Here is a 26,735-nt window from a genome sequence, read left to right as displayed (position 1 = left end):
CTCTTCTCACAGGCAGGATTGTACAGGCATGAACCTCACAGGCTTATGGTAGGTAGTCATGGTAGCTGCTCACCCAGTGGCAGGCTCTGCCGAGAGGTCTGCTGGGAGTGCTGTGTGTCTTCACACTTGTCCTTCACTCTCCCGAATGAAATAACTCTTGGCCTTTTCCTTCCCTGGCCTGTGGCCTTTCTGTGTTTGAAAAAAGAACATGGAAACAATCTGTTTGCAAAGAAGTTTTGAGGTTCTGTCCATCTGGTCCAGGAAATGCTGACTCTGCTAGATGTGCTGTTGGGTGGGCTCTCATGGGAGAGGCTTGGGCAGGACTTCCCTTGGCAATAAGCTGCCCCTCCCAGGCCTTTCCATGATCCAGACTGCTGGGACCAGGGTGCAAAACCCCAGCTCCCCACTTGTCAACAATGTGACCTTGGCAACTTTCTCAAACCCAAGCTTTGTCCACCCAAAGTCAGCAGAGATGGGGGATAACAGGATGTCCTGCACAGAGTGTCTGTGCAGATTAAGTGAGCTAGAACAGAGAGAACAGTGTTGGGGCCTGGCCCTTTGGTTGGCAGAAGGGAGCTAATCATGTGCAGCAATTTCCGCGGGTCACCCAGCAATCTGCCCAGAGGCTTAGCCACTCCATCACTATTATGTATCTGAACTCCACTTAACCACATGGGAGAGAAACAAACACATATTCTGAGTGTAGCTGCCACAGGGAAAAGTGCATCTGAGCGGGGAGTAATACCAGAGGGTGATCAGAATGGTGGAAGATGCCCCCTGGGTTTGAGCAGAGTGGAGCTGCCCTCCAGAGCCTTGGGTTAGTGAGGATGGGCTTTTAGAAATGCCCCTCTCCTTTACCCATCATGCTGGGTCCTGCGGGTACTGAGTCCCAAAATCGGTGTGCTGCTAGTGCCCTCAGCACAGAGAAAAACCCAGGGGTTCCCACAAGGCTTCGGCCACGTCCTCTGCTTCATTAACTCCCACACTGTTGACCCCACCTGGGATGCAGAGATGAGGTGAGGCAGGGGCTTTTGCTGTCAACACCACTGCTCTACCCTGGGAAACTGACACACAGTAGGTGCTCGGTAAGTCATTGTTGAATGAACAGTAATAGTGGGCCAAGTTTCTGTGGGTGTCTGTGCCCCCAGATCAGGGACCCTTCAGGTCCCACCTCACAAGTGACATGAAAATAATAATGCCACCAGGAGCAATAACAGTTCCTCAGAATAAGTGGGCTTTTCCAAGCACTCTCCACCTGTTGCATAGGCCTCCCAGCAGGGAAGTGAGCTGTCAGGGGCAACACTGCACTCTCCACTGTAACAAGGAGAAAGCCAAGGGCCACAGAGGGGAGTGCCTTTCCGGTGTCACTGCTCACTTTCCCACCTTTTGGGAGACTGGGAGGCTTTTCTACTACATCTGGCTCTGAAGCCCCAATACTGTGTGGACATGCCTCCTTCCCTGGAGCAGTGAACCACTAAGTGACCTGTCACTTGTCACCAAGCAGACAGGCTCATTTCAGCTCACTGTGCCACCTGCAGTTTGTGCTAGTAGCAGGATCCTCTGGGAGACATCACACTCTCCCAACCTGAAAACAGGTGAACAGCTCACAGGTTTCCTGGAGAGGATGGTCACATGGCCTTTATCTGGCCAATCAGCATTTTCCATCCTCCCTGGCCACTGTGATTGGCTCAGGGCTGGGCACCAGCCCAGTCAGTTTCCAAGGAGGTCAGGCATAGTTGCTGGAATCCTGGGAGCAGAAAATTTCTATTTCAGTTGGGAGTTGAGGGGTGGTGATGTCAGCCTGTGGCAGTTGGTGACTATATTGCTCTCATAAAGGCAGAGCCATGTGAAGATGGCACCAGTGGCAGAGCCCAGAGGTGAGGAAGTATGACTTCTGCTGATGTCACTGAGCACCAGGTACAGCCCTTCCTGAAGCTATCTCCCTGTGGATGTCTCAGTTAGTTAAGTCATTCTCTCCTGCCCTGTTTGCTTCTTTAAGCCACTTTCGTTTTCTGTCACTGGTTTTAAGAAAAAGTTTGACTATTCCTTCAAGCTGGCTAAATGGAGACCCTGGACCTGCAACAGTGTGGTGACAGGCAACAATGTGGCTAATAGACTCCAGAGGCCTCTGTTCAAACAGGGGATTGTAAATGACAAGGGAGAGTACACATGGCCCCAATGAACAGGTTTGCTAGTGGTAGCTCGCAGTTCCTGGATATTAGAGTGTATGCACTCAGCCAAGTCTCAGCTCTGCTGTCACACCTGCTAACCCACACACCTCCTCTCCCACCTGCCCGGCCTAGGGGGGCTGGACACCCCGGGCACTTGAAACAGCGCATGGCTTTGTGTTGTAATTTACACAGGCTGCCCCCATTTCTGAGGGTGAGGGTGACTGTGTTCCAGTTTACAGAGAAAACAGACTAGACGGTCTCACTGGTGAGCTGTGGGGGTGGGACTCCAATCTACCATCTGACCTATGACTTCAGAGTGGACAGCCTCCCCAACCTCAGCCAGGATGCTTGCTAAGCCTAGGGGCTCAGTAGTCCTGCTCCCTCCACCACCCCTCCTGGAGGTGAGAGTGGGGGGGCTATGCCCTATACAACATTCACCCCTGCAGGGGCACACGTGTGACCTCACAGTCTGTCATCCTTTCCTTATGACACTGACCTCCTTGGCAGGGCATGAGAGGTGCCTTGATGTGTGAGCACTGCAGTTCATGGGTGCACACGTGGGCAGGTGCACCATGACTGAGAGGACAGCACCCCAATTTAAGCCCCCTCCATGCTCAGATATTACATCCTGGATTTGAGGGGTTCCCAATGGTCAGGCGGCCAATTCTGGCCTTAGGGGCAAATTCTTATCACCCAGGGTACTAATTTTTAAATTAAATTACACATTTACAATTCAATATTCAAGCCCCTTTCTCAGCAGCCTTGTAGCCTCTCAGCTTTTAGCCCTCGCTGTGACCATGTTCTTAGCTTCAAGTTGAGTGCCATTATGGACATGAACATGTCCCTATCATGTGTCACCTTCACAGTAAGCGGTCACCCCAAACTCCCCTCCCTTCCCCTTGTCGATACCTCCACACAGGGAGTAGGGCCCTTTCGATGCAGTTGTGCAAATGTGTGAGATAATGGTTTAGAATGACCAGGCTAGGAAGGGTCTGCCCCACATAGCAGGGCAAGTGGGCTGGCAGGGCAGGTTGGATGATTTACTTGTAAAACTCAGCTGGTGTCAGGCAGCGACAACAGACTGGCAGCCAAGGGCTCAGCTGGTGCAGAGTAAGCGGATTAAATGTGTTCACCCAGACGCCTCGGGGATGGCAGCCCTGGAGTAAGACTACAAGTGAGGAAGGTGGAGGGTCCCCAGTGCCTGGACCTCCACCTTCTAAAAATCAGGGCTGAGATGTGGCTTTGAAATCAGAACACTGGGGTTCAAAACTTCCCCCACCACTTGGTCAATAATTCAAAGCAAATGAGCCTCAGTTTTCTCATGTGTAAAATCGCAACATTGAAGCCTCTCCCTCTGAGGGTGGGGAGGGAAGTAAATGCGGTGACAGCAGAGCACAGGAGCTGTCTGGGCTGAGCCTGCACACAGGCAGGCCGTCGTTGCTGCCATGACCACCGTCTTCCAGGGCAGGGTCTGCACACTCTCCCTGTGAAGGTCCAGACAGCAATCATTCTAGGCTTTGAGGGACCTACAGTCCCTGTCACAATTACCACCCTCTGCTGTTGGAGGGCAAAGGCAGCTCCTGCAGTAGGTAGTCCAGGCTTGCACCCCCGCTTCCTGGGATAAGTATTCCTGAGATACAATTGTCACATAACTTTGTTGGCTTTAGGTGTGCAGCATAATGATTTATTACATGTGCATATTGTGAAATGATCACTGCATTAAATTTACTTGATGTCTGTCATCACCCATAGTCACACACTATTTTCCTTGTGATCAGAAATTTTAAGAGGTACTCTCTTAACAACTATCAAATGCACAGCGCAGTGTTGTTAACTACAGTCACCTTGCAGTACACTATGTCCCCAGGACTTGTTTATCTTCTAAGTGGAAGTTTGTACATTTTGATTATCTTCCCGAATTTCAACCACCCCCTGACTCACCTCTGGCAACCACCAACCTGATCTCTGTTTCTATGGGTTTCGGATTATTTTGTAGATTCCACATATAAATGAGATCATAGGTATTTGTCTTTCACTGTCTTATTTATTTCACTTAGCATAATACACTGAAGGTCCATCCAAGTTGTCGCAAATGGCAGGAATTCATTTTTTTAATGTCTGATTAAGATTCCATTATATATACATACATATGCATCACGTTTTCTGTATCCATTCATCTGTTGACAGACACTTAGGTTGTTTACATATCTTGGTTATTGTAAATAATGATACAGTGAACATGAGGGTGCAGTTGTCTCATTGACATAGTGATTTCAATTCCTTTGGATATATTCCCAGCATTGGACTTGCTGGATCATATGGAATTAAATTTTGGGAGAGCTTCCTTACTCTTTTCCAGAGTGATGGCACCAATTTAAATTCCCACCAACGTTGCACAAGTTTCCCTTTTCTTCGCACCACCACCATCACTTGTTATCTCTTGTATTTTGATGACATCCACCCTGACAGGTGTGAGGGGATATCTCATTGTGGTTTTGATTTGCATTTCCCTGATGGTGAGTGATGTTGAGCACCTTTTCATGTACCTGTTAGACATCTGTGTGCCTTCTTTGGAAAAATGTCTATTCAGTTCCTCTGCCCACTTTTTAAATCAGATTGCTTGTTTTTTGCTGTTGAATTGTAAGAGTTCTCTATATGTTTTGGGTGTTAACCCCTTATCAGATATATAGTCTGAAAGTACTTTCTCCCCTTCTGTCTGTAACCCTAACCTCTGCTTTCTGGATGACAGGGGTCTAGGCACTTGGGAATCTCTGCTTCTCACGTGTTTCCAATGGTGACTGGGTGAGGGCTTTGTTCTGATAAAACTGTGCACAACCGTGGGTCACTACCCCTTCTTTTAGAAGGTGGGCTCTGAAGAGGGCAGTGTGGGCAGGGATATTTCCCTGAAGTCATCATTTGGATGTACATGTGCCCTGGAACTCACATCTCCTTGCCCGGATGTGATGGGGGAATTTGCAAAGGGAGTACCTTGCAGTTAAGAGACTGACCATGTGCTCTTGTGTCTTGTTGGAAGGAACTGGAAACAGAGTTGTGTGGAACAGGGACTCCTCCAGGTCACAAGGCTCAGTTCAGACTTCTGGGATGCAGAGACCTGCTCTGAGCCACTGTCACTGAGGAGGGAAGGGCCTCAGGCAGGATGGAGGAGTTGCTGGATTTCACTTGCCCTGTTTGTCAAGTATTAGCTCTGGTGATGTGTGGCACATGGGCTTAGCTTTGGGCATGTATTAGGAGAGGTTCCTGGGGAAGGGCTGGGTATTTCCTCTGATTGAGGTCCTACTGTGTGCCAAGCACAGCAGTCCTCTGAGTCAGGGCTGGATAGCCAGGTACAGAGAGGTCAGGGAGTTTCCAGGTCACACAACATTATGGGCATCATTAGGTTCTGATGCAGAACTGACGCCCAGCCCACATTCTCTCTCCTTTCCCAGGACCGTCATGATCCCACATTTCAGAATCCCCCAGAGAGGCCCAGGTATGGGCACTGATGGGGGCACTGAGGGCCAGTTCCTCTGAGCACTGCTTTCCCAGAAGGCTCAAGGGGTTGACTGTATGCACTGCTGGACACCCAGGCCTGGGCCCAGGGAAGCCACACGGCAAGGCCTGAATCAATGATTGTTGAGTGAATACCTGGATCCCTGCATGTACATGCATGTTGCCCCCGTTTCCTCATCTCCACAGCTGGCTAACCGGCCAACACCTCATGTCATCAGGCCTCTGCCAGGGACAGTCAAGGGGACCAGAGCTGCTCATCTGGGGACAGGGAGCCTCAGGGGCCCTGTGGCTGTCCCAAGCATCTCCTGGGCCAATTCACAGGGAAGCCCAGCCAGCTTCCAGGAACAGCAATCAGGTCCCAATCCCAGGGGTGTAGAGTAGGTCTTGAGGGGTGTTTCCTGAGACTGACTTTGTGTATGAAGGGGTCCTGGGGGTCAGGCTGCTTTCAACCTCCATTCCAGGCCCACACCCCTGCTGGCAGCATGGAGCTACTCATAAAGGACACAGGCCGTGGGGCCAAGAATATAGCAGGGCTCTGCTCCCTCTCTGTGGCTCAGTGTCCTCATCTGTAACAGAGAACTAGTAACAGGGCCAAGGGAGGGCTCACTGAGACCCTCCTCTGTAGCTTTGGTTGGACACTTCCCTCCCTCTGCTCAGTGCCCTTCTCTGTAATAGAGAACTAGTAACATTTTTCTTAGCCCCTTTTGGCCCCATTTTTCTGAGTCTCTTTCCACATTGGGCCCAGGGCTTTCACAGAGATCACAGACTTGGGAGGTAATCAGAGTGTGGTCTCAGCCCTAGTGGTCCCAACTGAGGCCAGAGGAACTTCAGGAGGGGTGGGAATCCAGAAGTGCTTCATGGAGGAGGTGAGATCTGAGCTGTGTCCCCAAGGATGAGCTGTCATTCAGCTGAGGCCTGGCACTGAGCAGGACCCATGTACATGTTGAATGAGGGTGTGAATGAATGAATGGGCACCCCTCTAACAGAGAGTGAGGGAGGAAGTCCCCCAGGCCAAAGCAGGAAACACAGGGCAACCTGGGGGAGCAGAGGGCGGGGCTGCAGTGTGATGCCTGCCTCAACCTTTATGGGTGTCTTGCCCCCACTTTAGCATGTGTTCTGGTGGATTGGGAGCCCTTGCCTCTCCTCTGCTCCAGGATCCTGCTCTTCATTCCCAGCAACACCAGCCTGTGTCACCTCACTGTCCCCAAGTGGACCTGGACCTGTCTTGTGGGAGATTGTGAAGAGGGATTTGGTGTGCAGCCCAAGACTGAATTGGGAGGGAGAGGATAATAGGGACCTCCAGAGGGGATCATGTGCTGGGGGAAATCGGAGGGGTGGGGAAGGCAGACACTCAGGGCTGAAGGATCCTGCTAGTGGTGGCTCCTTCACAAGGGGCTTCACAGGGAGGAAGCATTCATGGGGTAAAGGCAGAGCTCAGTTTGGGGCTCGCTGACATGGAACAGCTCATCACAGAGACGTCCAGAGGAGCTGGATGTAGGGAACGAAGGTGCCACTGATGTCAGGGTCAGAGCCTGAGACCCAGATGAGGTGGGGTGTTGGTGCAGGTGAAGGGGCTTGAGGATGTCAAGATGTTCATTCATTGGGGTCCTCAGGGTGGGGAACTTCATGTTCATTTCACAGCCACCTGGTGCCTGACAGAGCTATGCTTAGGGAGCTCACTGAGTAGACACGTGCTGACAACCTAGATTGTCCTGTTTCCACATAAAGTCCCTGGTGTGAAGCCAGCTGGCACTCTTTAGAGTCATACACCCTCACCCCTGGGCTCTCTGTGTGCCTAGAGCCAAGTGGCACTTTACCTCCCACTCCACACTGCAGGACCCTTTGCACACCTGCATTTCCACAAGCTATAAAACATCTTCTCTTGCTGTGTGTTTACCCTATGTAAACTCATTGCCCCAGGAAGAGAGGCCTCACATCCTGCCCTTATCAAAGTGGTAAAGCCTGTTGTTCAGAGAAGCCCCTGACAGATCTCACAACCAACCAGGTACCTGTGCATGAATTGATCATGCATCCCCCTCCTCCTTGTGTGCACAGCACACCCCCAATAAGAGACCCTACACACTCAACCTTGGCGCTCGTGTAGGCACCTCTTGCCTGTGTGGCCTGATGTTGCCTATAGCAGTGTCCCTATTAAACTTTCCTAGACCCTTCTCAGACGTGGGTAGTTCTTTACAAACCCAAGTAACTAGCCCGCAATTGTGCCCACAACACCTGAAACAGAATTGGCTAAATTATGCAGATTGATGATGCAGGTTAATTTGCTATAAAGTTGAAATCTAGGTTTACAATTAAAAGCAACATACATATTCAAGGCAGGACTAAGAACTCACATGGATAACTAAGACCCTCCACGCGCATCCCACTGTGGCCTCAGGGCCTTTGTGCTGGCTGATCTTTCAGCCAGGAACTGTCTCCCTCTGCTTCTTAAACACCTCCAGGAATCTGCTCAAATGTCCTCCCTGACCTTATTTTTCTCCATGGAACATATCACCTCCGGATATTGTGTATATTTTACTTAATTTTCTCTGTGTCCCCCACCAGGCTGTCTGCTGCATGAGAATGGAGACATGCCTGCTTCACTACCTGCTGTGCCCGGTATCTGGAACCCGCCCAGCACACAGTAGGACCTCAGCGAATATGTGAAGTGTCTGTGATCACTGTAGGCCACAGAGAAAAGTCTTCCCAGCAGTGATGGTAAGAGTCTTTCATTCTCTACTTACTGAGCCCTACTGTGTGCTGGATATTGACCTGGGTGGGAGGCATGCAGTGGGTGAGACACAGTGAGCACACAACATGTTAGGAGGGACACGTGCTCTGGAGAGCACACAGGGTTGGGGGAATTCAGGAGTGCCGGAGTGAAGGAGAAGAGGGCCAGGTGGAGACAGTGGTGGCAGGGGAGACAGAGATGTGGGGCCATGGTCATGCAGGGCTTGATGGCTCCCGTGAGGGCTTTCCCTCTAGGCAGCGGAAACATGGGTGGGTGGGGAGCAGGGGCCCGAGTCCTGAATGCTATGCAGGAAATGGAGCAGGTGTCTGCTGGGGAGATATGCTTGGAGGAGGCTGTCCCTTTAGACTGTGCAGGCAGGGAAGGCTCCTTTGAGGATGTGACTTCTGAGCTGAACCATTTTATGGACCACCTTTCCACCTTCTGTAGACTGGACGCTTTCATTTGCCCTGCAGGACAATGCAGGATATGACCTGTTCTCAGTCAACTGGACTTGGCCTCCTGCCTCCATTGTGTGCCCTCCCGCCCCAGAAGGAGTCCTTCTAGATCTAACCCGCTACCTCCTCCACTGGACATGGACTCACACTGAGCCACTGTCCAACTGACCAACTCACCCAGAGTCAAGTCCAGACACTTGGGGGAGACCCTCCACCCCAGAAAGCAAATCCCAATCCTGCCTATGAAATTGGCAAATCCTATGGCTTTGGACACTGAGTTCAACCTCAAGGCCCCCTGGAAATCTCAGACCTGATGCATGATGGCTCTGACTGAGCCCCACACGTGCTCGATTGGTAAAATAACCAATTGGTCCCTGAATCTCCAGATGCATTGGATGTGGCCATGGGACATTTCGATAAACACAAACTCGCACGCCAGATTGGTTGGTTTCTCATTTGTAACCCAGGCCGGTTTGCTCTCTTGATAGGACCAACCACAATCCAATACACCCTCCAGATCACTGAGATTCTGTGTGTGCCATTTTCCACAACCATATCCCTCATCTTGCCCAGCTTCTGCTAGCTCAAATTTGGCCACTCGTATCTTGGTCTGGGAATCAACTGTGGGGATATTTTGTGCTGATTTCTTTGAGTTTTGTCACCCAAGCATCTGCTGTGCCCTCTTCTAACACGCAGCGCAGTGCTTTCAATCCCTTGTTTCCTGACCACCTGAGAGTGTGTGTCCAAGTAAACGAGAGTTTCACCTTGGCTGCTCCTTCACCAGAGGTCAGGTCCTGCACTAATTTCCATTCTCTACATTTCTTTCTGCTCCTTCCAGGTTTTGTGAGGCCTCTTCCTGTCTTTGTAAGTAAGAGACCACTCTTCACCAAGTGTCCCAAGCCAAGGGTTTGTTGAGTCCATATATATCTTTCTGAGCACATGTCAGTGAATGAGCGAAATTTGCACCAGTACTCTGCCAAATGGACATCAATAAATCAACATTTCACAGACATAACTCACAGAAATGTGATTCTTGTTTAGCTCAATTTTCTGTACAGACATGGTGGGACGGTTTGTCTGAAAACTCCATTATTGACATTGCGTTGATACCTCAGTGGCAGTCTTTCAAATGGTTAATGGAATTGATTTACATATTTTGGGAGTTGTATCAAAATGAAGTTAACTTTCGAAACATACTGAATCTAGCCCCAAAGCACATTTGTCATTTTCTGGTACTAATATGTCAGCTCAAAATAAAAATAGGAAGAATGTAAAATAGCAGTCCCAAGTGTTGAAGGGGACAGGTGAAAGCTTTATTATTTATGCATTCAACAACAGGAACAATGAGCTAAATATAGGAACCATGAAATAACCCCAACCCTGGGTTTCCCTTGTTGATGTGCTGCCCTTTCCTCCCAATGACACGTAATTGTCAATGATGGCTAGTAAAGGGGCAACTTTTCTCTCGAGGTAAACACAAGGAAACACAAATAACATATTTACACATAGGCTTGGTTCAAATAGCACCTAGAAGCATTATATCTATGAGAAATCTGCTGCAGCTTTGCTAGACTATGGAGAACCAGGTGCTCTTCTATCAACCATGAGAATATATACTCATCCGATCACGTTTGATAAAGCAATTTAACCCATCCAAGACTGCACCCCCATGATATCCTGCACCCGGAACTTGACTGAAGGGAAAAGACAATCCACAAAACATGTGTCCATTCATGTCTATGGTGACTTTTACAGATCATTTCAATAACTGACTTATAAGATTTACCTATACTCTCTTGAAAAACTGAGGCTTAGTACATATTCAAGTTCAGTCAAAGATTCCCCTCACTTACCACTCTCCCTTCACCCCAAAGTAGGCAGAACCGCAGCATTTGCTGAATCTAGGGGAAGGTCATCATTTCGCGGTGTGATCTAAGTATTCAATTGCAATCTGTTTTACTCGAGAGTAGTTGACCATGGAGGAGTTCACTGTTGTTCACAGAATGTGAAGGTATTTGAACTCTGATTCTAGAAGCGGCTTGCTCTGCTCCTAATGGCTTCATTGCAGCTCACGTGCTGATGCCTTAAAATGGATGCCTGTGTTGGGGAGGGAAGAGAAAGTGCTTGATAGCTAGACCCCACCCTGGGCGAAGGCTTACCTGGGCTTGGTGCATGGTGGTATTAGTGTTTTGAAATTTTCCCTTGGGACGTGTGGATTCTCACGACCTGTTCCAAGAACATGAGCGCTTTTATGATCTCTGCCATCTCTTCTATTTTAGACGTCCAGAATCTTGGACCCGTTCTTGGAGAAGTGAACTGAGAACTTTTCAAGTGCACGTTGCCCCTCCACAGTTTTCTGCCAGTATCAGTGAGGCTCAATATGTCTCATGAATATCTTCCGAGCCTAGTATTCTGTACAGAATTCTCCATACCACTAATCTCCAGTGTAGCAGAACAGCAATCATCAAAGTGTTCACATCTCCCCTCAATCCGTGCATCCAGCTTTTCTGCCAACTTCTCTTCGTGTCTCCCTTAAAGTTGACTTCTACAGGACTGGACATGTGTCAAACTAACTCGGAGTCTCACCAGTAAGCTGAGGACAGGCAGAACTTCCACTGTCTGACCTTTCAGTTTCTGGAAACTGACCCGTGAACTCAGGCCATTGGGCAGCAGCAGTATCTTGCTCTTACAAAGCTTCCCGAACAAGAGACATATCCCAAGCTTCAGCGAGGGCGGCAGCCCCTCCATGACACTGATCCACCCACCGTGTTCTGCCCAGTTACCTTGGATCCACCAGCCACAACAAGCCACGCGGGACACACCAGCATTCCACCTGGATTTCAACTGGTAACTGCCATCCCCAATGGTTGCTGCATCTTTTCAGTGTTCGGGGAGGGGCTGCATCCGTCCAGAGTTTCCTAAGGTATGTGTGTTTCTCTCCATTTGTGTCCCATGTTTCTTATTTTCCATTCCTCTTTTCTTATGTGCAGTTTTCTATATAAAGTAGAAACGGAGGAAGTACGTCCATGTTAAGTTTATGGATTCACATGTCTATAAACTTTCTAACAGTTAACAGTACCCAAAGACTCACTACAGTAATCTTATATTTGTGTCATATACATTCACCGAGAATGCATATCTCTCTGTTGCTTTTCTGCTGAAAAACCCACACTCTCAGAACTTGGATTCGTTTGTTTCATTGGGGCTGAATTTCCTAGAAACGAAACCAGTCCCATTATACAATTTACTGTCTGTCTTTTTTACTCTTTTAAGATTTGGCAGAGCTACTTGTCTTTATTATAGGAATATGCCATTTATTCTCCTCGTAGTATTCAATATGCCATTCATTCATCCTAATGGAAGGCTTGTATTTCTATATCACGGACTATGGATCTATTTTATTCAAAATAGTCATTTGGGTTAGGTCACAATGTGCTCTTATGTATCAATATTTATTAAGATTTATGCACTCGTGTGTTTTCTTAATACAAGGGTGTTGTTTATATGCATTCAGCCAAACTGTGTCAAAGCGTGCTGAATGATCCTTGACATCACTTTTAGTATTTTCTTTTGAATTTTCTTGGTTTCTGCGGATATATGTCACTCAACCGTACGCTTTTGGTGATTGTTTGTTTGCTTTTTTGTTGTTTGTTTGTTTTGCAAACACATTATGCAATGTATCACTCCATTTGATGAAAATAGTCATATATAGTGATTAAGATACAAAATTGCTGAACATCACCTATGTTTCCTGCTACCTTCTCCCATCCATAGGATTTTGACGTCCTCTTTGCCTACTTCTCTTTTATTCTTTGCAACTTATATTGTATCTCCTGCATTTCCAATGATGGTTTTCTTATTTCCAGATCATCTTTCTAGTTTTCTATTCAGGGTAGAATTCACAATCTTTCTTTTATGATAAATTTTGAAGTTCTGAGATCTTTTAAAATTGGCCAGTCTGTGAAATTGTCTATATCGGCCAGTATTGTAAATGGCAGTCTTGTGGCATAGGCTGCACTAGACTGCAGCTTTTTCTCATTCAGAAATTTGTCTGTGTCTTGTCAATGCTAACTGTCTTGCAATGAATCTGTCGAGATATCAGCTGAAACCCCTCTGGAGGTTCTGTTGTGACTAAGTTGCTTTTACCTAGGTGCATTTAAAATCACTCGGTGGATCATGAATTTGATGATTTGAAAGATAAAACAGCTGCTTTTAGGTCTTTTGGGATTCCGCCTTCTTTGGACGCTTTGTGCCTCATCATTTCTTATACATGATTGTTTCTTGCCTTTCAGCAAGTTTCAGTCTGATATTTTTACAAATACATTTTCAGATATTTTTTTATATACATATCATGCTTTTCCTTCTTGGAATCCTATGAATCCTAGCTTTGCATGCTTTGTCTTATCCAGGATTCAGCAGAATTTTTTGCATTGGTTTTCATTTGCTTTTCTATGTCATCTTCTGATCAGGGTATTTCTGTTCTCCTGTCTTCGCAGTCACTCACGAGTCCCTCTGCATTATCTAGTCCGCTTAGGACTGACTTTATCTGCCCTATTATCCCATCCATCGAGTTTTCTGATTTATTTGTCTTGTATATAGATGTTCTCTTCCCTTTTTCTTGTATTCTGCCTTTTGAAATTCTAAGACAATACTGTTCTTCAGTGCTTCTCTCACCAACCTTTTCAAGGCTTGCTCTGGAATTGTTTCAGAGTCTAATTCTTTAAACCATTTTCTGGAACCTTCAATCCCTTTTGGAGTGAAAATGGTACTTCCTGTCTCTTTTACTATAGTTTTGTAACTCTACTGGTCAAGTATTTTCAGGTATATAATGTAGACTTGCTGGGCTTGTTTAAGTGAAAATTTTAGTCTCTTGGGTGTATGCAATTCCATGATATTTCTGTGAGGACAATATTTCCTAGACAGTGATGCAATGTTATTTTTCTGTGTGTGTAGTGTGGTATATCTCTAATTGCTGGTGTTGCAGTGGTTGTCATGTACAAAACCTACTCTTGTCGTTTAGTAGAACTTAATTTTTATTACGATTATATCACAGCTCTGAACGTGCATGGACCCTCTCCCTTGTGGAAACGAAGCTTCTATAAGGTTTCTGCTTGGCAGGCTGCTGTATGTCAATTTGGAGTGTTTCCAAAACACCATTGTGACAGTGCAATTGTCCTTTTTATTGCAGTGGTATGTCCCAATAGTACAAGGTCTTCCCAGAGCTTCTTTGTCTACAGAAACACCAGTGGAAACATATCTAAGGATGTCATGCATCAGGGACTGCTGCAATGATCCCACAGCCCCACCTTGATGTCCTCGTTGCCGTAACATGTCAGTGCCATCCCAAATGTAGCATCTGCCTTTGGGAGATAAAGCTGAATTAAACGCTTCATCTTCTCAAGCAGCGGACAGGAACCACTCATCTTTGTCCTCTCATTCTGGTGGCATGGGATCATGAAGACTACTACAGAGCTGACCTGCATCCACTGCCTCTTACCAAATCCTAATCCCAGTCCTAGCTATGAATATGGAAGATCCTATGGTACTGGACACCAATTTCAACCTCAAGGACCCGTAGATCATTGAAACCAGATGAATGATATCTCTCATTGAGCCCCACACTTGTTCGATTTGCAAAATTCCAAATTGGTTCCTTGGACTACAGATGCTGTGGATGTGGCCATGGGATATTTCAGTAAAGTCAAACTCGCCCGCCAGTTTGGTTGCTTTCTCATTGGGATCCCAGGCCGGTTTGCTCTCTTGATAGGACAAACCACAATCCAATACACCCTCCAGATCGCTGAGATTCAGTGTGTGCCATCATCCTTAGCCCTGTCCCTAATCTTGCACAGCTCCTGCTAGCTCAAATTTGGCAGCTCATATCTTGGTCTGGGAATCAACTCAGGGGTTATTTTGTACGATTTCTTTGAGTTCTGTCAGCCAAGCATCTGCTGTGCCCTCTGCTAACACTCAGTGCAGCACTTTCAAACTCTAGTGTCCTGTCCGCTTGAGTGTTTGCGACCCAGTAAAGCAGAGATTCACCTTAGCTTCTACCTCACCAGAGGTCAGGTCCTGCACTAATTTCCAATCTCAACATTTCTTCCTGCTCCTTCCAGGTTTTGTGAGGCCTCTTTCTGTCTTTACAAGTAAGAGACCACTCTTAGCCATGTTCCTTAGCAAAGGGCTGGGTGAGTCAATAATTATATTGCTCTGTATATGGCAGCGAGTGTGCGAAATTTGCACTGGAACTCTGCCAAATGGACATAGACAAATCAACATTTTTCATTATAACTCACAGAAAAGTGATTCTTCTTTAGCTCTATTATCCGTACCGCCATGGTGGGAGGGTTTTTCTGAAAACACCAGTATTGACATTGTGTTGATTCCTCAGTTACAGTCTTTCACATGGTTAATGGAATTGATTTACATATTTTGGGATTTGTATGAAAATGAAGTTAATTTTCAAAACATACTAAAACTAACCCGAATCCAGTCTAGTCATATTCAGGTACCAGTTTGTCAGCTCTAAGAGGAAAATAGACAGAAAAATGTAAAATGCCAGTCCAAAGTGTTGAAGGGAACAGGTGAAACCTTTACTGTTGATGCCTTCAACAACAGGAAACATGAAATAAATATTGGAACCATGAAATAACCCCCACCCTGGGTTCCCCTAGTTGATGTGCTGCCCTTTCCCCCAATGACACATACTTGCCAATGTTGGTGATTAAAGGGGCAACTTTTCTCTCTAGGAAAACACAAGGAAACACAAACAACATATTGACATGTAGGCTTGCTTCCAATAGTACCCAGAGGCATCATAGCTATGAGAACACTGCTGCATCTTTGCTAGTCTATGGAGAACAAGGTGCTCTTCTATCAACCATGAGAATACTTAATCATCCGATCATGTTTGGTAAAGCAATTTAACCCATCCAAGACTGCAACCCCATGATATCCTGCACCCGGGACTTGACTGAAGAGAAAGGAAAATCCACACAATATGCGTCCCTACATGTCTATGGTGACTTTTACAGTTCATTTCAATAACTGACTTATAATTGTTACCTATACTGTCTTGGAAAACTGAGGCCTACTAAATATTCAAATTCAGTCAAATATTCCCCTCACTTACCACACTCCCTTCACCCCAAAGTAGACAAACACCCAGCATTTGCTGAATCTAGTGGAAGGTCATCATTTCATTGTGTGACCTAAGAATTCATTTCCAATCTGTTTTAGTCGAGAGTAGTTGACCATGAAGGATTTCACTGCTGTGCACAGAATGTGAAGGTGTTTGAACACTGATCCTAGGAGGGGCTTGCTCTGCTCCTAATGTCTTCATTGCAGCTCAGGTGCTGATGCTTTAAAATGGATGCCTGAGTTGTGGGGAGGGAAGAGAATGTGCTTGATATCTAGGCCCAACCCTGGGAGAAGGCTTACCAGGGCTTTGTGCATGGTGGTCTTATTGGTTTGTTATTGCCCCTTGGGACGTGTGGATTCTCACCACCTGTTTCAAGAACATGAGCGCTTTTTTGATCTCTGCCATCTCTTCTGTTTTAGACGTCCAGAATCTTGGACCCATTCTTGGAGCAGTGAATTGAGAACTTTCCTCAAGTGCACGTTGACCCTCCACAGTTTTCTGCCAGTATCAGTGAGGCTCAATATGTCTCATGAATGACTTTCAAGCCTAGCATTCTGTACAGAATTCTCCATACCACTAATCTCCAGTGTAGCAGAACAACAATCATCAAAGTGTTCGCATCTCCCCTCAATCCGTGCATCCAGCTTTTCTGCCAACTTCCCTTCGTGTCTCCCATAAAGTTGACTTCAACAGGACTGGGCATGTCTCAAAGTAACTCGGAGTCTCACCAGTAAGCTGAATACAGGCAGAACTTCCACTGTCTGACCTTTCAGGTTCTGGAAACTGACCCGTGAACTCAGGCCTTTGGGCAGCAGCACTATCTCGAACTTACACAGCTTCCCTATCAGGACACATAACCCAACCTTCAGAGGGCTGCACCCCTCCATGACACTGATCTACCCACATGGTTCACCTACTTATTTTGGATCCACCAGCCACAACAAGACACGCGGTAAACAACAAGTTTCCACCTGGAATTCAACCGGTAACTGCCATCCCCAATGGTTGCAACTTCTTGTCAGTGTTGGGGGAGGGGCTGTATCAGATGAGACTTTCCTAAGTTAAGTGTGTTTCTCTCCATTAGTGTCCCATGGATCTTATTTTCCATTCCTCTTTCCTTATGTTCCTTTCTGTATAAGTAGTACAAACGGAGGAATTATGTCCATGTTAAGTTTGTATATTCACATGTCTTTAAACATTCTAACAGTTAACAGTACCCAAAGACGCACTACAGGAATCTTATGTTTGCATCATATCTATTCAGCCAGAATGCATATCTTTCTGTTGCTTTTCTGCTGAATCACCCACGCTCTCAGACAATGGATCCATTTGCTTCATGGGGGCTGCATTTCCTAGAAACGAATCCAATCCCAATATCTACTTTTCTGTCTGTCTCTTTTACTCTTAGTACGGTTTTGCAGAGCTACTTGTCTTTGTTATAGGCATATGCCATTTAATCTGTTCGTAGGGTTGAATATGCCATTCATTCATCCTGATGGAAGGCTTGTAAGTCTATATCACGGACTATGGATTCATTTTATTGAAAATAGTCATCTGGGTTAGGTCACGATATGCTCTTATGAATCAATATTTATGAATATTAGTGCACGCATCTGTTTTCTAAATACAAGTGTGTTGTGTAGATGCATGCAGCGAAACTCTGTCAAAGCATGCTGAATGATCCTTGACATCACCTTGAGTATTTTGTTTTGAATTTTCTTGGTTCCGTCGGATATATGTCAGTCAACCGTATGCTTTTGGTGTTTGTTTGTTTGTTTGTTTTTTGTTTGTTTGTTTTTCAAACACATTATGCCATGTATCCCTCCGTTTGTTTAAGAGAGACATATAAGCTGATTCACATAGTGAAGTGCTGAAAATCACCTATCTTTTCCTGCTTCCCTCTCCCATCTTTAGGATTTTGACGTCCTCTTTGCCTTCTTGTTTATTCTTTGCAAGTCATTGCACTTCTTGCATTTCCAGTGATGATTTTCTTATTTCCAGATAATCTTGCTTGTTTTGTATTCAAGGGAGAATTCGCAAACTTTCTTTTAGGATAAACTTCAAACTGCTGATTTCTTTTACGATTGACCAGTCTGTGAAATTCTCTACATTGTCCAGAATTGTAAAGTGCAGTCTTGTGGCATAGGCTACACTAGACTGCAGCTTTTTCTCATTCAGAATTTGGTCTGTGTCTTGTCCCTGCTTCCTTTCCTGCAATGAATCTGTCGAGATATCAGCTGAAATCCCTCTGGAGGTTCTGTTGTGACTAAGTAGCTTTACTCTAAGTGCATTCAAAGTCACTCGCTTGATCATGAACTTTGATGATTTGAATGATAATACAGCTGCTTGTAAGTCTATTGGGATTCCGCCTTCTTTGGATGCTCCGTGCTTCCTGGTTTCTTATAGATGATTGTTGCTTGGCTTTCAGCATGTTTCAGTCTGATTTTTTTCGAATAGCTTTTCAGAGCTTTTTTTCTTTTTTCTTTTTTCTTTTTTCTTTGATTATCTTGCTTTTTCATCTGGGAATCCTATATGTCATAGCCCTGCATCCTTTGTCTTTTCCTAGGTTTCAACAGCAATGTTTGCATTGGTTTTAATTTGATTTTCTATGTCATCTTTTTACTGACGTTTTTCTGTTCTCGTGTCTTCTCAAACACTTCAAGTCCCTCTTCATTATCTAGTCTGCCAAATCCTTTATTTAGCCGTTCTATTATGTCACCTATCAAATTTCTTTTTTTAACTTTTTATTGATTCATAATCATTTTACAATTTTGTTTCATATTCCAGTGTAGAGCAGTTTTTCTTTTATGCATGAGCATATATACATTCATTGTCTCTTATCTTCATTTTCAGCCAGCACAAAATCTTGTATATATTTCCCTGTGATACACAGTACAGTCTTGGATATATTTTCTGCATTTTGCTATCCCAGTCCTTTCCCACCCTCATTCTGTTTGACCAGAAGTTTGTATTCTATGTCTTTGATTCTGTCTCTGTTTATATACATGGCATTATGTTGTCGGACTTATGTCTGAATAGTATTCCATTTTATAAATATACCATATCTCCTTTATCCAGTCATCTGTTGATGGATGTTTAGGCTCTTTCCATGTCTTGGCTATTGTAAATAGTTCTGCTATGAACATTGGGGTGCAAGTGTCATTTTGAAGTAGGGATCCTTCTGTATATATGCCCAGGTGTGGTATCCTGGGTCATATGTTAGGTCTATTCCTAATCTTTTTAGGAATCTGTATGCTGTTTTCCGCAGTGGCTGCACCAAACTGCCTTCTCTCCAGCAGTGTATGAGGGTTCCCTTTTCTCCACAGCCTCTCCAGCATTTGTCATTTTTGGACTTTTGAGTGATGGCCATTCTGACTTGTTTGAGGTGATACCTCATTTTACTTTTGATTTGCATTTCTCTGATAATTAGTGATATTGAGCATTTTTTCATGTGCCTATTGATCATTTGCATGTCTTCCTTGGAGAATTGCTTATTTGGGTCTTCTGCCCATTTTGGTTTGGGTTGTTTGCTTTTATTCTTATTAAATTGTGTGAGCTGCTTATATATTCTGGAGATCAAGCATTTGTCAATTTCATTTGCAAAAAAAATTATTTCCCATTCCCTAGCTTGTCGTTTTGTTTTACTTATGGTTTGTTTTGCTGTGCAGAAGCTTGTAAATTTTATTAGGTCCCATTTGTTTATTCTTTCATTTATTTCTAATGCTTGGGTTGACTGTTCTAGGAGAATATTTTTGAGATGTATGTCAGATAGTGTTTTGCCTATATTTTCCTCTAGGAGGTTTGTTATATCATGTGTTATGTTTAAGTCTTTGATTCATTTTGAGTTTATTTTTGTGTATTGTGTAAGGGAGTGTTCTAGCTTTATTGCTTTACATGCTGCTGTCCAGTTTTACCAATACCGTATGCTGAAGAGACTCTCTTGATTCCATTGAATATTCTTGCCTTGTTTGTTGAAGATTAGTAGACCAAAAGTTTGTGGGTTCATTTCAGGGCTCTCTATTCTGTTCCAATGCTCCATGTATCTGTTTTTGTACCAATACCATGCTATCTTGATTAGTGTAGCTCTGTAGTATTGTCTGAAGTCTGGGAAAGTTATTGCTCCAGCCTCTTTTCTTTTTCTTCAGTAATGCTTTGGCAATTCTAGGTCTTTTGTGGTTCCATATAATTTCTTCTTTGAATTTAATAGATACAGAAAAAGCGTTTGATAAAATTCAATGCCAATTTATGATAAAAATTCTCACCAAAGTGGGCTTATAGGGAACATATCTCAACATAATAAAAGCTGTTTATGACAAATCTATAGCCAGCATAAAATTCAATGATGAAATGCTGAAAACATTCCTACTAAAATCTTGGAAAAGGCAATGTTGTCCACTCTCACCATTTCTGTTCAACATAATCTTGGAAGTCCTAGCCACTGCACTCAGGCATGAAAAAGAAATAAAAGAGATCCAAATTGGAAAAGCAGAAGGAGATAAAGATCCCAGTGCTATACAGAAGAAATTTGTTTTTTTAATCCAGTTTTTATATATTGTGGCCCAAATTTGCAAATCACAAACTCCCAAATTTATCCCTTCCTACTCGCTTTCCCCCAGTAACCATAAGAATATTTACTATGCTTGCAAGTCTGTTTCTACTTTGTAGATTAGTTCAGTACTTTCTTCCTTTTCTTTCATTTTTTAGATTTCACATATAAGTGATACCATATATTTTCTTTCTCTTTCTGGCTTACTTCACTTATAATGATGATCTCTAGATCCATCCATGTTATGATTTTATTATTTTTTATGGCTGAATAGTATTCCATTGTATAAATATAACACCGCTTCTTTATAGTGTCATATGTCAATGGACATTTAAGTTGTTTCCATGTCTTGACTAATGTATATTGTGCTGCTATGGACATTGGGGTGCATGTATCTTTTCAATTTAGAGTTCCCTCTGGATATGTGCCCAGGAGTGGGATTACTAGATCATATGCTTGGTGCAGCCATTATGGAAAACAGTATGGAGGTGTCTCAAAAAACTAAAAATAGACTTATTGCATGATCCACTCCTGGGCATATCTATTTCTGAATGATCTGATTATAATTTATAAAAATCATGTCTCAAATTCAGTGACTATTTTTTTAAGATTTTCTCTTATGCAATCACAATATATTTATCAAAATCAGGATACTTAATACTGATTCAGTATTATTATGTATGCCACAGTTCATATTCAAATTGCACCAGCTGTTCTAATCATGTCCTACTTAATAATTTTTTTCTTGGTCCAAGTGCAATCCAGATATTTGTGGGAAGGTTTTCGGTTTTTCACAATTGAGTATTGTGCTGACTGTAGGTTTGTCAAAAATAGCTTTTATTAAACAAGAATATGTAAATTTTATTATGATTTGTTCTACTTCTGTGAAATATGTCCTGGGTAAATTGATAGGGATCAACTTAAATCTGTAGATTGCCTTGGGTATATGACCATTTCAACAATATTGATTCTTCCAATCCAGGAGCATGGGATATCTTTCCACTTTTTTAAAGTCTTATTTAATTTCCTTCATCAGTGTTTTATAGTTTTCTGTGTAGAAGTCTTTCATTTCCTTGGTTAGATTTACTCCTAGGTATTTTATTACTTTGGGAGCTATTTTAAAGGGGATTGAAACTTTATATTCTTTTTCTGTTGATTCATCATTAGTGTAAAGAAATGAAATTTATTTTTGAATGCTAATCTTGTAACCTGCTACCTTGCTGAATTCTGTGATTATTTCTACTAGTTTTTGGGTTTTCTATATTTAACATCATGTCATCTGCATATAGTGACACTTTTACCTCTTTTTTCCAGTTTGGATCCCTTTTATTTCTCTCTTGCCTGATTGCTGTGGCTAGGACTTTCAAGACTATGTTGAATAGGACTGTTGATAGTGGGTAACCGTGTCTTATTCCAGGTTTTAGTGGGAAGATTTTGAGTTTTTCACCATTGAGTACTATGCTGGCTGTAGGATGTGTAGACGTATTTTTGATTTAGCGTTCCCTTTGGATAATTGCCCAGGAGTGGGATTGCTGCATCATAAGTTATTTGTATTTTTAGTCTTTTTAGGAATCTCCATTCTGTTTTCCACAATGGCTGCACCAAACTGCATTGACTTCAACAGTGTATTAGGGTGCTCTTTTCTCCACAACCCCTCCAGCATTTTTCATTTGTGGACTTTTGAATGATGGCCATTCTGACTAGTGTGAGATAATATCTCATTGTAGTTTTGATTTACATTTCTCTGATAATTAGTGATATTAAGCATTTTTTTCATGAGCCTATAGGGTATTTATATGTGTTCATTGGAGAATTGCTTGTTTAGGTCTTCTGCTCATTTTGGGATTGGGTTGTTTGTTTTACTTATTAAGTCATATGAGCTCTTTATATATTCTGGAGACCAAGCCATTGTCAGTTTCATCTTTTGCAAATATTTTCTCCCATTCCATAAGTTACCGATTTGTTTTGTTTATGGTTTCCTTTGCTGTACAAAAGATTGTAAGTTAATTATATCCCACTTGCTTAGTTTTGATTTTATTTCTGTTGTTTAGGTAGACTGCCCTAGTAGAACATTGTTGAGATGTATGTGAGATAATGTTTTGCCTATGATTTCTTCTAGGAAGTTTATTGTGTCTTGTCTTATGTTTTAGTCTTTAATCCATTTTACATTTATTTTTGTGTATGGTGTAATGGAGTATTCTAACTTCATTGATTTACATGATGCTCTCCAGTTTCTCCAACACCATTTGCTGAAGAGACTCTGTTTATTCCATTGTATGTTCTTGCCACTTTTGTTGAAGATTAATTGACCAAAATTTTCTGGGTTTACTTCTGGGCTTTCTATCCTGTTCCATTGATCCATATTTCTGTTTTTGTACTAATACTATGCTGTTTTGATTACTGTAGCTTGTAGTATTTTCTGAAATCTGAGAGGGTTATTTCCCTAGCCTTATTCTTTTTCTTCAGCAATGCCTTGGCAATTTTGTGTCTTTTGTGTTTCCATATAAAATTTAATATGATTTGTTCTATTTCTCTGCAGTATGTCCTAGGTAATTTAATACACGTTGCATTAAATCTGTAAATTGCCTTGGGCAGGTGCATGGGATATCTTTCCATTTTTTCAGGTTTATTTAATCTCCTTAATCAGTTTCATTGTTCTTCATTTATAACAATTTCACCTCCTTGATTAAATTTATTATTAGATATTTTATTACTTTGGGTGCTATTTTAAAAGGGAGTGTTTCTTTACATTCTTTTCCTGATTATTCATTATTTGTATAAAGAAATGCAACCGGTTTTTGTCCATTAACCTTGTATCTGCTACCTTGCCAAATTCTTTTATTAGTTTTAGTTTTGTGTGAAACTTTCAAATTTTTCTGTATTCAGTATCATGTCATCTGCATATAGTCACAATTTTACCTCTTCCTTTTCCTATTTGGATCCTTTTTATTTCTTTTTTCTTACCTGATTGCTGTGGCTAGGGATTCGAAGACTATATTGAATACAAGTGGTGAGAGTGACAACCTTGTCCTTTATGAAGATTATACTGTATAGCACAGGGAAATATATAAAGATCTTGTGGAAGCTCACAGCAAAAAACAATGTGACAATGAATACATGTATGTTCATGTATAACTAAAAAATTGTGCTCTACACTGGAATGTGACACAACATTGTAAAATGACTATAACTCAATTTTTAAAAGTTAAAAAAAAGCTTTTTTTATGTTGAGCTATGTTCCCTCCATAACCACTTTGGTAATGTGTTTTATCATAAATTAGTGTTGAATTTTATCAAATGATTTTTCTGCATCTATTGAGATGATTGTGTGTGTGTGTGTGTGTGTGTGTGTGTGTGTGTGTGTGTGTGTGTTTTCTCTTGTTGTGATGCATTACATTGATTGATTCATGTATGGTGCAGCATCCTTGTGTTCCTGGGATGAATCCAAATTGATCATGGTGTATGATCTCTTTTATGTGCTGTTGGACTCTGCTAATATTTTGGTGAGGAGTTTTGCATCTATGATCACCAGTGGTATTAGTATGTATTGTTGTTTTTTGGTAGTAACTTTGTTTTTGGTATCAGGCTCACGGTGGCTTCATAGAATGAGTTTGGGGGTACTCTCTCTTTTTCAGTCTACTGGAAGTGTTCAAGAAGGATTGTTATGAGTTCTTTGTATGTTTGGTCAAATTCCTCAGTGAAGCCTTCTGGTCCTGGAATTTTGTTTCTAGGTAAGCCTTTATTTCTAATTCAATTTGATTTCTCCTGATTGGTTTGTTCAAGTGGTCAAGTTTTCTTCATTCAGTCTTGGTGGACTCTATGTTTCCAGAAACTTGTCCATTTCTTCTAGGTTATCCATTTTGTGTCCTTATAGTTGTTCATAGTATTCTCATATTACATTGTGTATTTTGTGGTATTGTTTGTAATTTCTCCATTTTCCTTTCTTATTTTGTTTATTTCTGCTCTCTCTTTTCTCTTCTTCATGAGCTTGGCCAGAGATCTGTCAATTTTGTTTACTCTTTCAGAAAACCAGCTGTTGGTTTGATTGATTTTTTCCATTGTTTTTTAATCTTTATTTATTTCCTCCATGATCTTTCTTATTTTCTTTCTTCTGCTGACTTGCTTTTGTTTGCTCTTGGTTTTAGCTAGTAGGTTAGAATTTTTATTTGAGATTGTTCTTCTTTTTTGAAGAAGTCCTGTATTATTATGAGCTTCCCTCCTAGGACTGCTTTTCCTGCAAAGCATAGATTCTCTGTGGTTATGACTAGTAAAACTTTAAATAGATGTTTTCCAAGAGCAGTTTTATGTTCACATCAAAACTGAGAGGAAGGTACAGAGATTGCCCATATGCCCTGTCCCCATACTTGCACAGCCTTCCCTATTAGGCCACTTTGGTGGGGGATGTTTCTATCTGTTACTGTTGATGAACTAATAATGACACATCTTTATCACCTGAAGCTCATGGTTTTTATTAAGTTTCACTCTTGGTGTGCATTCTGTGGATTTGGACAAATGTGTAATGACATACATCCATTATTATAGTATCAAGTGGAGTATTTTCACCAGCTTCAAAATCTTCATTGCTTGCCTATTCAGTTCTCCCACCCAAAATCCCTGGCAACCACCAATCTTTTTACTGTTCATATGGTTTTGCCTTTTCTAGGATGTCACATAGTTGAAATCATACAATATGTAGCCTTTTCCAATTGGCTTCTTTCACTTAGTAATAGGCATTCAAAAAAAAAAAAGAAACAGGCATTCAAATTTCTTCCATGTCTTTTCATACCTTGATGGCTCATTTGTTTTTAGGATAGAGTATTATTCTATTGTCCAGCTGTACCACAGTTTATTTATCCATTACCTAATGAGGAGCATCTTGGTTGCTTCCAAGATTTGGATATGATGGGTAAAGCTGCTCTAAACATCTATAAATTGTTTTTTGTGTGGACATATGTTTTCAACTCCTTTTGGTAAATACCAAGGAGTGCAACTGCTGGATTATATTGTGCATGAGTGTTTAGCCTTTTAAGAAGTTGACAAATTGTCTTCCACAGATTCCCTACCATCTTGCATTCCCATCAGCAATGAATAAGAAGTGCTATAGATCCACATCCTCACCAGGGCTTGGTGTTGTCTGTGTCCTGAATTTGGGGTGTTCTAATATTTTTGTTTCCATTTGCCTAACAACATATGATGTGGAACATTTTTTGATATGCTTATTTGCCCTCTGTGTATTTTCTTTGATGAGATGTCTGTTAATGACTTTTGGCTACATTTAATCAGGTATTTTTGTTTCACTGTTGAGTTTTAATTGTTTTGTGTATATTGAAGATAACAGTCCTTTATCAGATGTGCTTTTTGAAAAGATTTTCTCCAAGTAAGTGTCTTCTCTGTCATTCTCTTGGCATTATCATTTCTCCAGCAAGTTTTTAAATTCAGTTATACTTTTCAACTTCATGTTTTCCATTCCTTTTTTTTTAAAGTAAGTTCTCTCATATTATTTTCTATTAGATGAAACATTTGCATATCTTCCTTTAAAATTTTTATCATGATTTTTTGTTCTTATAAGAGTTAAATGTCTAATATTATATCTATAATATCTAATATCTGTGCTCAGATATTGAAAAATAACATTCATTTGATTTGTACTTTTATTCTCCTTTAGTATGGAACAATTTTCAGCATTTCTTTTCTTTCATGATCTTATGATTTTTCAAGAACATATATCATTAATTTTATAGTGTCCATTTTATATTTTTCTGATATTGCCTCATGACTAGTTCCATGTCATGTATTCTTAGCAGGAGCACAACAGGCATCAGTGATGCTATGTTCTTCCCAAGGTGTTATTTTAGATGGCACAAGATATCAATTTTTCCATTTATGGGTGATGGCTAAGTTCATCAATTCACTAGGTGGTGTCTATTAGGTTTCTTCCCTATAAAGTTATTTTTTCCTTTGTGACTAACCAGTAACTTGAGATTATGTAAATATTCTGTTCTTCATCATGATTTCACCCACTGTTTTTAGCATCTATTAATTTGAGATTATGTAAATATTCTGAGATTATGTAAATACTCTGTTCATTTTTTAATACTTATTCAATTTCATTTCTAGTGATCAGTTTGTTCTAGTGGTCAATTTCTTCTTGATTCAGTCTTTGTGGACTGTATATTTCCAGAAA

At 42.3% G+C, this 26,735-nt stretch overlaps 1 protein-coding gene and 1 pseudogene across 1 annotated transcript in view; both read right to left on the bottom strand.

Annotated features, from left to right (window-relative positions):
- The window catches only part of LOC141578019 (junction-mediating and -regulatory protein-like), a 136,373-nt gene that overhangs the window by 34,404 nt on the left and 75,234 nt on the right, over window positions 1-26,735 (bottom strand). The window lies entirely within an intron of this gene.
- Window positions 10,156-26,735, bottom strand: part of LOC141578018 (large ribosomal subunit protein uL16-like) — a 66,545-nt pseudogene continuing 49,965 nt past the window's right edge.

The sequence above is a fragment of the Camelus bactrianus genome, chromosome 6, assembly GCF_048773025.1.
Source record: "Camelus bactrianus isolate YW-2024 breed Bactrian camel chromosome 6, ASM4877302v1, whole genome shotgun sequence".
NCBI classification, from domain to species: Eukaryota; Metazoa; Chordata; class Mammalia; order Artiodactyla; family Camelidae; genus Camelus; species Camelus bactrianus.
Note: the sequence above shows the minus strand (reverse complement) of the source record. Positions and strands in the feature narration are given on the sequence as shown.